Raw genomic sequence first — 13,396 nt, 5'->3', positions numbered from 1 at the left:
GCTGTAAATCACACAACAAAACACTATCCATCTCCAAAACAAATAGCCACCCTTCTCAATACTCACATACTAATACACTCCCCCTTCTCCAATACAAACTCACACCCTATTTGTCAACCCTCATACACATACACGCATACATCTCCCCATCTTTAGTTGCACAAACTGAGGACTTATTTGCCTCAGTTTCCATTTTGATAATGCATATTGAACATTCCTTCTAACTTATTTTACCTAGCACTTTTATGAATCCTTTACATGCTCCCTTTAATTGCCTTTTGAGGATAAAGGTCTTTAATTTAGTTTAATTCTGATAAAAGGGCAGCGTGATTCTCATTCCCACAGTATGATGGCTCTGAATTTTGCTTTGTCCAGTCCTACAATGTTCTATCTAAGAGTGAATTGGTTCAGATTAAGTCATGGAATTGCTCTCTGGGGTCTTAAGATGGTTGTTTCTGTATCAGGACATGGGTGATACATCACTTCCTTCATGGGCCTTTGTGACCATGCCTGCTCAGAGCACACAGGGGAGAAATGTTGGGATGATAATTTGTATAACGCTGACCACAATACAGTAGGGTAGATAAGGAAGAAGTTTCTAGCATGGCCAGTAGTAACATGAAAAATGGGCTTTAAACCATCAGTGTGTGCAAATCTAACATTGCTTCCTAAACTGTAAACTCAATCAAGTACAGACATGACATTCTTCCTTCACCTGGAAGGCCCTCCTGGAGGTTTCCTTATTTAGTTATATGTTAAAGAACCACATTCAGCAGCCATGACTGCTAGCATGCATTCTGTGTGTGGAAAAATCTTTACTCCCACTTCTTTACTGTACTCTGAGTGGTCCACTGGATCACCTCAGTTCTTCATTCAGTTGAAGATCTGCTTGGATCATTGTCCTGTAATTAGAGGTCTGAACCACCATTAGGAGGTCATTTATCCCCACAGCCATCAAAACACAACTGTGGGCACCCAATAGCCTGGCTGATTGTACTGCTCTGCTTCTTGTATATGCAGACATGGTAATTTCTAGTATTCACATTTATTCAGTTTTTGTATTTTTTATTTTATCATTTTTGTACTATTTGGACAAAATTTAACAGTAATCTTGAATAATGAACCTTGAAGACCAGCACAGATGAGGAACTATTTACTAAAGCTATGGTTAAAGTCTAGCAAGTTGTTCTAGTTTTGACTACCTTTCTGTGTTACCCAATACCATACCTGAAGTATGGTATCATTTAACACCTACTTATGTACTATAGATATCCATAGAGTGCCATTTGTAAAATTACACAGTCAAAAATTAACAGCAATAAATTGGATTATTTAGGCAGTGTTCTGCCCAAGGCTGGAAGTTGGAAATGTCTAAATAATTTAGTTTACAAACTTCTACAGTATTGATTTATTGGTATTTTATTTTGTAGGAGAATTTTGAGATAGCAGTGCATTGTGGGTAGCAGAGGCAGTTGCAGGTAGGAATACTTGTTTGCAGAGCCTGCCTGTTAATGTATAAACTTCACCTCCTGTGTCGTCAATCTTTTCTTGCACCTCCGAAAACAATGGCTGTAAGTTCAATTTGTGTTCTGTTTGGTGTTATATGTTTTGTTAGTTTATTTTGAGATCGTTTTCCAAATGTGTTTATTCCAGTAAAGCATGTCCTGATAGTTTTTATTTACATAGTAACGGTTGCTAACGTGACTGTTTCTTAACTACAGCTAAGGTTAATTCTGTTCTGACACTAGAAGTTTATTCTGTGTATTTAGAGCTGATGCATATTTTTATTTTTCTGTTTCTTATAGTTTCATTCAACCTTTCATTGAGCTTCCACACCATTGTAGAAAATTGTAAGAAGACATAATAAAGGAGCAAGACGCTCAGCTTCCTGGCTCATGAGAATTGAGTTTGGCTTCTTAATCTACGTTAACATACACAGCGTATTTAACACATAGTGATAACAGTACAGGCAGTTATAAGATTTAAAAAAAATGGAAGTTCATTTTTCAAAGTCATATTTTCACCAAGTCAATAATTTATAAATGTCACAATTACCAACTAAATATTTAGTTAGCAAGCAAATATTTAGCCTCAAACTAAATATTTAGCTAATTGTTTAGCTTGCTAAATGCATATTTAGTTTGAAACTGTGACATTATAACCAAATGAATAATAAAGAAAATATGACTGAAGAATAAACCCCTATATTTCTCCTATGACAGACTAAACAAATTATTGCTGTTAATATTTGTCTGTTCAACTTTAAAAAACAGCACCTCATAGATAGCTAAAGTAGTCCAAGAGTCATTGTTAAATGAGCATCACAGATTTACTTCCACAAAATGTTCCATCAGTTCTGCTTTGATTGTTCAAAATGAATGCAGTTTCAAAAGATTCCTCCAAGCAATCTAATTCTCCAAGGGGAAGGTGGGAAGTAAAGCCAAGAAGATGAAGAATTGTCTCTGCTTGCATCAGTCACTGCCAAATCTCACAAACAGGCATGTTTTAAATGTTGCATTAATAACTTTGTTATCTTGTGAAGCTCTAGGGACAGACAAGGTCCTAATGTCAAGCCTGTGCCAAGTTCTCCAAGCAGAAGTCTGGGTAAAGAATCACTGCACACTAAATATGAACTAGTATTAGTGCGTTTTCACTGACTGTTCCTTTACGTTTCCCTGTCAACCATCTGGAAACAGAAGAGCACATTAACCACAAAAGAAATGGCTCCTTTGTATCTGAAGAGAAGAGAATGAGTTCAGGTTGGTGCTTGAAGGACAGGAGGCTCCCCATTTTCTGCACCTGGTCAGTGTGCAAAAGCCCCCTGAGGGGATTGAGGTCTAAATATAATTTGCGACAGCCTTCCTTCTTAGGCCCAGCCATCCTTAAAGCAGCCCTTCATTGTCACCTCTGTACTTGTCTAGCCAGCAACTCTGCTGTGCCCTTCCCCATAGCTGTACATTAGATTTAGTCCAAGTCCCATGGTGCAAGGAAGCTTGGAGGGAAAAATCTGATTTATCCTGAATTAAATGGATCTAATTGGTGGAATATTTTAACATTATGTGTAATGTTGTATCCTGTGTTGTTTTACTGTCTTTTAAACTGTTAAGCATTGTAAATTAGCAAGGGCTACATAGATGTTAGTATTCTGTATTTATATACCTAATTTATACACTAGTGTTCTATAGAAATATTTAACACAAATACATTAATAAGACGTTATTTAATAAACTTACTGAATTTAAGAGACTTTGAATAACAATATTTATAGCGACCTAAAAAAAGATAAAAACAAATATAGAAGACAGAATGAAAAAGAAAGACAAAGACAAAAATAGACAGCATGGAAATAAAAAGAAGGGAAAAATGTAAAAAAAAAAATTATTAAAGCAAGGCAGGGTTGATTCATTTCAACCACTCAATGTGCCTGAGAGATATTAAAATTAGATTTAAAATCAATTTCTAGAATCCAAATGAAAACGAGACAGGTATCATCTACTGTGGGAAATTTGTAGCCTTTTATAGTCTTGACCCCTTGGCTTCATACAGCTGTTCTTATGATAGTGCTTTTAAATTACCCAAACAAATGTTCTGAATTTTTTTCGTTTCAGTCTCTGTAGACTGATTTGAGATATAAGGGGAATCTGTTCCCTCAAAATTAACCCATGTGCACATTTTGTCTGCATATGTCTATCCAGCAAGTCCAAAATTAGCTTTATGTTCTCCAGGGAGTTTTGTTGCAGCCTTTCCTGGAGTATGAAAACACCAGCTTTCCCCCCACTCACTTTGTGATGCCAGTCTAACCACTTGTCAATTTCAGAGCTTAAGAAACAAAACCTCCAAGAGTCGTGACGAGAAACTTATGAAACCAAACAGTTTTACAGCATTTTAAGTCCTGCAGGGATTTACATGAGATTTCCTGGAACTCTTTATGCAAACCTTCCTCCATCTTTCAGCACAAAATATTACTTTGGTCCAGGTGTGTGTTTTATGCACATACATTTGCTAAACGTTTCAGTTTGGGATGTAATTCAGCCTAAATTTTCCAAGAGTAATTCTAGAAGATGAAGACTTTAGAAGATGAAGAGCTCCGTCAACAGATGGGAGTTACTATTTCAGTTTGCTCAACAAATCAATGGTAGACAGAAATCCTGGCTCATGTGGCAATGACTGGATATGAATTCAGTCATGGATCGACTTATACTGAGCTCCAATTTTCCCTCATTAAACAAATGCTTTCATTTAAATTTTCATCTGAGCATTTTCATCATTCTTCTAATCTAATGCAAGCAACCTCACCAATAATATAGCATCAGTGCAGTTATTTTAGTTAGGTTAGCATTTAAAAGAGATACATGCTTGAAATCAGTCTTCAGTTACAGCAAGTCTGGATGCTTAATTCCAATTTTTTTTATTTGTCATACTACTAATTAATTGCTAACAACCAGACTTCTGTGTGAACAGTTTAAGCACAAATCCGCATGTGCAGAAGTAGAACATAGATGTCAGACAGCAACACAGTTTACATAAGTAATGGATGTTATTCAGACACAAAATATGAACGTCTTTCATAATTTCATAATTATAATTTTCAGGTATTTCTTATGTTTAGATTTATTATGTCTGGCCTTTTGTGTCACATCTCACATCAATGGTGTAAAAGTCATTTAAAAATGCAACATAACTATTCAGATTGCAGGGATATGTATCTATATGTATCTATTCAGATACAATGGGATATGATTTATCTCCAAATATGGAAATGGCAAACATCTTGATTTTGTGGTGGTGAAAAGACTGGAAATGGGCTGTTCAGGCTGCCATGAAAAAAGTCAGATTTGACTCACATTCCCCTGCTCTGTGAATGTATTGTAACTGCTGCCAACCAGACAAAAGCATGCAGCCACCTTCACTATACACAATCTTACTACATTAGGTAATTCACAAGCATAAGTCTGACATAAAGCCCTATCAAAAACTAATTTTAATAGTAATAGTCTCAACATTTTTGTGAAATGTGAGATCAGTATCACTTAAACCCAATGTTTTCCAAAGGTTTTGGGGAAAACTAGTAATCACAATTAAGAATTAGCTAAAAAAAAAAAAAGGAGATTTGTTGATTTTGCGTGAACATCCACAATCGCGGAGTGTTTATGGTCATGTTACAGATTAACAAAAAAATTGTGAAATTTCTTGTATCTATTTTGTTTATTTTAAAGACAAAAACATGCCACACACCACACTGCAGAAAGAGCATTATTAATACATAATGCCTTCCAGACATAAAATGATTGTGTAATACTAACAGAATGCTTTAGAAATCTGCAATTCTATGTATGGGTAATAAAATATTCATGGAAGTACCAGTAGACAAAGAAAAAAGTATTGAACTTCCTCCTAAAGTTTAAAGGGTGCACATATTTTCAGTTAGTTTTGGTGTGGTAAATACCTGATCACAAAGCCAAACCATTTGGTAGTGGTAATCAAAACTCAAGATGCAATGTGGAACTGGCCAGATTATTACTACTGTCACCGTGGGGAGGGATGTTGGGGGTTTTCTGCAGGTAACAGCCCACAGCAACCAGAAAGAAGGGCAAGGAGATGGGGCTGAAGGGGAGGAAGAGAGAGGGACAAATCTGAGTGTTCATGATGGTCCATAGGCAATGAGTCAGATAGAAATAGAAACAGTCTCAGAGCTGCAGAGCTCACATGAGCTGCGCTAAAAGACCTTGGAGAAATATGGCCACCTATTATGTCTAAAAGATGTACCTCTAGGGGACGGAGGAAGGCGGCGGAGCAGGGAGCACTTCATTCTGGGAAAAGTAGCTGTTGAAGGCTTTTATCTTGGTAAAAATATCGACCCGTTCAGCACAGATTTCATTTTGGCTCTGGGGGAGAAGGGCAAATTGTTGACGTTGTTCTGAAACGTCTCCATGGTTGATTCACCACAATAACTTACAGTCCTGCTTGCATAAGGCAACTCCTGCAGCTCCTCAGTAGAAACAACATTCATGTCCAAAGTGTGGGATCATTTGCCTCTTTATGGAGAACTGTGACCTCACTAATGTGGCCTAGAAAATACATTTTTTAACAGTTAAGTCCTGTAGAAGGCAAATCTAAACTGCCATTGTTTCTACATTTGTTATTCAGATCAGGTTTATAAAATAACTGCATTTATTTGCACCAAGATGTCTTGTAAAAAACTTTAGGAATATTAAAACTCAGTTGTCATTACTGTAACTTTATATGGAAGCATTTACCTACAAAACCTTGAAAATAAATTCAGAAGAAGAATCTCATATCACAAAACTTTAATGTTTTAAAGAGACATAAAACTTGCTAAAACACTGGCATTTTCTCACTTTTGGGAGTGAGAAAATTCAGTCAATCAGTGGTGAGGAAAATAAGTGGCACTCCTGGATTGACTGCTTTGCCAATAGTGTGTTAAGTAGCATTGTACCTAGGTATTTCAGCTTCCACAACTACATTATCTTTTGAATGTTTCAGATTTGATCGATGAAAAAAAAATTCATGAATAATCTTGAGGTCCATAGAAAAACATGTGAATAATTGGTGGTGCACTGTAATTTGTAACTTCCATTACATTAGAAATACTCCAGGAAGAAACAAATTATTCTACTTCCATATGTTTATTACACATAGAATAGCTGATGCATCCTCACAATTTAGACTAGAGCAATGCAGCTCAGAGGTTAATGATCAAGTTAACATCTCGTTCTTGCTCAGTAGTGGATCTGGTCCTGCAGCCTGGCTGGGTATTTTCACATTGCTTCCCGTGGTGTCAACCAATCAATATCCCTCACTGAGAGCGAAAGGTTGTTCTGTACCCAGAACTGATGTAGACATGAGGAAATGCTGCTCATATTCATTCGCAAATACAGCTGAACATTAACTACATCGATGGAGTTATTGTTCCTGATAAAATGTAACAAACATCTAGCAGGACAATTATTCTGTAAATGTTGATTTAATATTTAGTTGTTGGTTTGAATCATGTTAAACTGTAATTATTATATATTGTTTTTAATTCATTCAACCCTTCCCTCAAGATAGGTGTAAGTTTAATACAAGTATTGGACATAACCATTCTTCAGTTCTCATTTATTCTTCTTCAGTCTCATTACATTAGCTTTGCCACCTTATCCAAGGTGAATGAGCAGAGGTCCAAACAATTATAAGGATGACCAACTCTGAGTGGGAAGGTGTCATCTCAGAAAGAGCATGGTACCTCAGCGGCTGTGAAAATGATGGCGTTAAGAGGAAACTTCACATAGTCTAAAACTCAGACTATTAAAGTTTATACTGCCTCTACTTATGAATCTAGCACATAGATGTACATATACATATGATTAGTGTTGATCACTTTTATGGTTTGCAGCAATTTTCTGACCCACATGTATGAAAAACTAATGCTTGAATGATCTGAATGGTTGAAGAAGATTAGTTTGGAGTCAGAGGGCAGTGAATAGAGTCCAGGGGTTGGTCAGTGTGGTGATCCTATGTTTCTGTGTGAATGAGTCCTGACTCCACAGTTTCCATTTCATTCTACCACAGTGGTTCCAAGTCCATGATTAGGTCATCTGGTTCTCATGACCTGGTTCTCATGTCATTTCCACCTCTGCTTCAGGGCATAAGTTCCTAACTTGTGTTGTTCTTTGTTGGATTCTTCCATAACTTTCAGTCCGGTTACCTTTAAGTTTCAGTTTTTATGGTTAGAACTCCATTTCCTCCGGTTCTGTATGATTTTGGGTCCAACTAATGTTTAACGTAACTAGGTAGTATCTACAGTTTCTGAACTGACCTCTTCAATTAGGAGTGGGAATCTTTTTTGATTTTCATTTCAGATATTCAGTGATTTCTATTTCAATCTATAGGTCTGCAAAGCATCTTCATGATCTATTACAGCAGTGGTCCCCAAAGTTGATCCTCAAGGGCCAGCATTCTGCATGTTTTACTTCTCTCCCTGGTGGTAGTAATAACCTTTTCAGCTTGTCAATGTTCTTCTTAGGTCTTCTAATGAGCCATCATTTGGTCCAGGTGCGCTAAACCAGGGAGTGAATAAAACATGCAGGATGTCGGCCCTCGAGGACCAACTTTGGGGACCTCTGTATTACAGTGTGCTTTGCAAGGCAGAGTGACAAGCGGAATCAAAGTGACTTTGCCACTCCCTCACTGCATCCTTCATTTTGTTTTTACGTAGAGGTCAGAGAGACACGTAAATATTTAGTTTCAAAATGTTTTTAAACTAAATATTTCGCTCCACACCAAATAGTTAGCAAGCTAGATATTTAGCCTCAAACTAGTTACCTTACTAATTATTTAGTTTGCAGAAAGATATTTAGTTTGTAAACTAAATAACCCCATTTTTTCCTACATAACTCCAATTTTTGCTGGTAACTTGCAACTACAAACGGCACCCCACAGTGAAACACCATGCAGAGAGTTTCTGACATTTATGTGATACAGATGTTTAATCTCCTGTCACTTCTCTGAATATTGTCTGTTCTTGGGTTTTTGCCTTTAAGTATATTGATTTTGTGTCTATGTGCAGTTTTTCTATTAACACTTTTATTATAGTAGTGAGATTACTAATGAGATCAGTATCTAATTCAATTTTTTTATCAAATTGTTAATACAGTGATTTGGAGAATAAACATGTTTTGTAATAAAATATATTGAATCCTTTCTGAGAAATATGCAATGAAGACTATAATTAAAATAATTCCTTCTTATGAGTTGATTATAGATGAGACTGATAATATAACTGATATGCAAATTTGATTAAGTTGCCTTTTCAATCACAACATTTAATGACTCACTGTTATTATTCACTACAGAATCTGTGGGCAAAAGGCTTCAAACAAAAGGAAATTTGAATTTTTCTGTCTCTACTTTCTCACTCAAACCAAGTTCAGTTTTCTAAGATGTCAGGGAATAATCTTTTGAAGGTTTTCTGTTGTGCTGCCAGATAGCATCAGCAGGTAGAAATCAATCAGAGCTGCGTCTCTAAAGAGACACCACAGACTGAGGAGGTGGGTGGGTAGGTCATAGATCAGAGCAGATGGATCAGAAGCAACTGTGCTTTGTTCTTTGGTTTAACTATATGCAGACCAACAGCTCATCGCACTCAACGGTGTAAAGGTTAGCATGTCTTACATATCTGAAATCCTTTTCAAATCTCCCCCTCAACTTTGGAAGTAATCTACCTTCTACCAGACAGTCATTCTTCCCTCCCTGTTCCTCAGATAAATACCAGCCAGGCTCACTTTGACTTTTACCTGAACTACTTTTGTCTTTACCTCACATCCAAGTTCAAGCCATAAATAAGATACTTGGCTTTCCTTACACTTAGAAGACAAAACAGATATGTTTTGTATACCTTTCTGATAACAAAGCAGCATAACTTCACTATGCTTACATAAAAACTGTTAGGTTCCCCTATAAAAACCATCCACTTCTTAGATTGTAGTCAGCAGCATTTTATGAGTTGAAATCAAAGTTTTGGTAAAATAATCTGACCTGCATAACTGTCAGGATAACCCTGACTATAGTCAATCACACATACAGGAGACACTCCAGGTGAAAAACTAACAACCTTCTAGTGAAGTGACAGTGCAGATCACTCCACCACAAAGTCAGCTAGATAATTGGTTTCTGAAACCAGTGAAAACTTGCTTGTAGCATAGTCTGCTCTACACTGTAGATTTGTTATCAGAATAATAATAATAATATTGTACAGCATGAGCTTATGGAGCCTGATGGGAATTCAACAAGCTTATGTAAGAATAACTTTTCTATGATGGAATAAACCCCAACCTCTGATTAGACTTTCTCAAGAATGGGAAAACTATGCAGAGAACACTTGTGACTCAGAATGAGAAGAGTACACTGATACCACCTTGAGGTTTTGAGCATTCAAGCTTACTCTGGGCTTTAAAAGGGGGACATGAATATCAAAGTTATTTTCCTCCACTAAGCCAACAGCTTTCACAGCTCCAGGAATCCCAAGGACCATGGCTAGTTGTTAATTTACCCAGGCTTTGCAGCTTTGTACTATTTCCTACCTACATAAAATTGATAAATCATAACCAGCAGCTCTGAAAAGTAAAAAAAATATGTTACATAATTTTCCACTTTATCTCTACATGACAAAATTTTTTAAAATAATGTTAAGTGTATTGGTCACATGTTTAGGGGATACCCTACCTCTTATCTAATGACTGCTTATCATGGATGATAGAAAATGGATGGATGCTTGTTTTATGTTGGTTGTATGTTTGTCACCATGTGCTTTAACTACTGTGAGCCAGAGTTGACTAATTACAGACCTCAGAACAGGTTAACATGAACTGTTAAAATATAAATTCTTAAAATGAAATTATATTGGATATTGTTTATTCAATATTATTATCAATTTGGGATGTTTTACAATAAAAATCAAAGTGTTGGTGGTACTAATTAAGAAATATTTGCACTTATGTATGATGGGAAATGCAACTTTTTATTACTCATAGAAGTAAGAAACTTCTATTCACCTGCAAGTGGAAATAAAAAGTACCTAGGATCCATTTTAGTGAAAATTCTGCAATAAACTCAATTATGCGTTAGAATGAAAAAATGCAGGGATTTGTTGACTTTGTGTGAATTTCCACAATACATTGCAAAAAGTGGAGGGACTGATGTAATTCGGCAGATAAAACCTGCTGTGATTTGATTGATAAAATAATGTCAATCAAATCACAGCAGCCATCTATTTTCACGGCAGAAAATGAATTGTCAGAGATTCAAGAGTGTGGCTAAGCACACCGTTACCTTGACGGTTCTATTTATCTAAAATCCATTACTTGACCATGAAGTGTAATGGACCGTTACGCATCAATCCATCGGGTGAAAAAAATGGTGACCTTTATGGATGAAAAACATAACAAAAATATACATTTTTGAAGTAATTATGAGTTTTAGTAATTTTTTGTTAATAGGACAATTAGAACATATTTAGGCCAACATCCATCTATCCACCCATTTTCTGTACACTTTTGTCCCTCGAGGGGTTAGGAGGGGTGCTGGTGCCTATCTTCAGCGAACGTTTCGGATGAGAGGCTTAGGCCAACATGTTAAACGAATTCTGGATCACTTTAAAATCAGACTAAATTTTGTTTATGTCCAACTTCCATTTATGTTCTCTCTTTAATCAAAGAAGGTGACTGATGAACAAATGAACACCCCACGAAGGGTCCAACCATGGCCTAGGATGTGTAAGGAGCAGGAGCAGCTGGCACAGGTCCGAGGCAGGACTGCCCCGTCCAGAAAGCCTGTGAGCAAATCATAAACAAAATGCTCTTCAGTTTGTGTGGTGTTTTGTAAGGTACCTGTAATATACTTACGTCCCGTTTTTCCTCAGAATACTCTCCTAAAGTGATGTATGTTGCACATGCTACCAGTCAGTGATTGATTTGAAACAAAGCTATTACACTGTAAATCTTTAAAACTAGAAAATATTTCAACATTGTCATTGTTTTAATTTGTAATGTAAATTCAAATTCCAAATGACCAGTTGTGTATTTTTAATATCTGGTGACTGTTTAAAAATTGTGATCCAGTGCCTTTTGGTACTTTTAACTTATAATTATAGCTATTAGCAGTTTAACTGGTAGGGGCTTAAGTGCAGGTGTCCGGGTTCAGATTGAGGTCTTGGTATGTGCCCTGGGACATTAGGCCCACATTTGGTTCTTCCCTAATGTCCTTCCACTGCTCTGATCTAACGATTAGTTGGATCTCTTGTAAGTTTACAAAATTTTACTGAGTAAAGTAGATTTAAACTGAACACATACTTCTACAGTCTAGGGCTGAATATCTTCACTACAGCAGTAATTTCTTCAGAGTAAACGTAAAAAGCCACAAAGCACTAATTGGCTTTTCTGAATCAATGCTCAGAACAAAAGACTGAGGAAAAGGAGGTCGCGTGTACAAAAACTTCACCGCTTTCATGCATCTACAAAGAGGAAAAAAATCTTAAGAAATACAAAAAGGCAAAGAAATTAAACAAAGTTTAGGCCACATCATCAAAACAGTAATTGCTGAGAAATAAAAGAAAGCAGATAAAAAAATGGGAACATCTAGTTTGTAACATTGCCGTTTGTAACATCTAGTTGCACAGAAGCTGTGCAACTAGATGTTACAATGTACAAATGAGAGTTTGGAATGTTTGTATCTTTGGAAAAGATGAGAGCTGAGTGAACAAAACCACATCAAAGTGAAGGTGGCAGTCCATAGAAACACGTGCTGGATGCGAGAACATTTAAACCTTCCAGGATTTCATTCTGACAAAAAACAGTGGAAATCAGAAAAAAAATTACCGTATTTTCCACACTATAAGTTGCATCTAAAAACCTTCAATTTCCTCAAAAGCCGTCCATATATAATCCGGTGTGCCTTATATATGGACCAATATTGAGCCACAACAGGTCTAGCAACTACGGTAAGCAACCGCCGACTTCATTTTTGCCCGTAGAAGAAGCGCGCGGTGCGTGCTGGGATAGTTGTCAGAACATTGTTTGTAAGCTATTAATAAAGTTTGACTGACCTATCTACCTAGCGACCGTCTAGAATCAGGTCATCTCCAGGTCATTTAGCACCACGTTCTCCACCAACATGCTGTGTACGAACGGAGAAGGGTGACCATCGTCCGGCCACGCCCTGGTCCAGTCACGGAAGGCTCTCCTCGCCAACCAAAGTCGGACTGTTTTGTTGACATTCCCTGTAGTGCAGCTCCATCTAGTGGATGCAAAACATATCTTCGGCCTCTAGTGTAGTGTCTATTCCAGGGGTCCCCAAACTTTTTCCTGTGAGGGCCACATCATTTTTCCCTTCTCTGGTGAGGGGCCGGAGTCAGTTTGTAACAGAAAAATCTGACGATTGCAGGAGTGCCTAAATGTAAAAATGTATTATTTTCCAGAAAGCACAATCGAATAACCCTCTCTGGGCTCTTCACAGAATAAATCCAGGAAGTATTTTCCAAACTATGAGCCGCACCGGCCTATAAGCCACAACCCCAAAGTTTTTTTGTTTTAAACCAGAAGACACACATATAAACCACAGATATCTCTGCCGCTCCAGGTTTTCCACAGCGATGCAGCAGAGGGGGGCGGACAGCCAACATTTGAGTAATAACTGGTCAACTGAATATTACATTTATTACAGTTGAAAAAGAAAAAGTTGCCAAGTTTAGATTTAACTGAACTGATTACGTAGTTTCAGAACTGTAACTGTAAAAGTGCTGATCCTTTGTGTCTGCTACTAGCATGTGCTAAATGAAAATAGGCGCCACCTTCTTCTTCTTTAGATTTCAATGGCAGCTTGCATCCATTATTGTTACACT

At 37.0% G+C, this 13,396-nt stretch overlaps 1 long non-coding RNA gene across 1 annotated transcript in view; it reads left to right on the top strand.

The window, feature by feature from the left end:
• Positions 1–1,928: 1,928 nt before the first annotated feature.
• Positions 1,929–13,396, top strand: part of LOC106962584 (uncharacterized) — a 14,545-nt gene continuing 3,077 nt past the window's right edge. Inside the window, exons 1-3 of the long non-coding RNA XR_001428002.1 lie at positions 1,929–1,940; positions 7,305–7,313; positions 8,246–8,254. This is a non-coding gene — a long non-coding RNA (uncharacterized LOC106962584). The remainder of the gene's footprint in view (positions 1,941–7,304; positions 7,314–8,245; positions 8,255–13,396) is intronic.

The sequence above is a fragment of the Poecilia latipinna genome, unplaced genomic scaffold (assembly GCF_001443285.1).
Source record: "Poecilia latipinna isolate Pla-1442-1.1 unplaced genomic scaffold, P_latipinna-1.0 Scaffold1435, whole genome shotgun sequence".
Classification (NCBI taxonomy): domain Eukaryota; kingdom Metazoa; phylum Chordata; class Actinopteri; order Cyprinodontiformes; family Poeciliidae; genus Poecilia; species Poecilia latipinna.
Note: the sequence above shows the minus strand (reverse complement) of the source record. Positions and strands in the feature narration are given on the sequence as shown.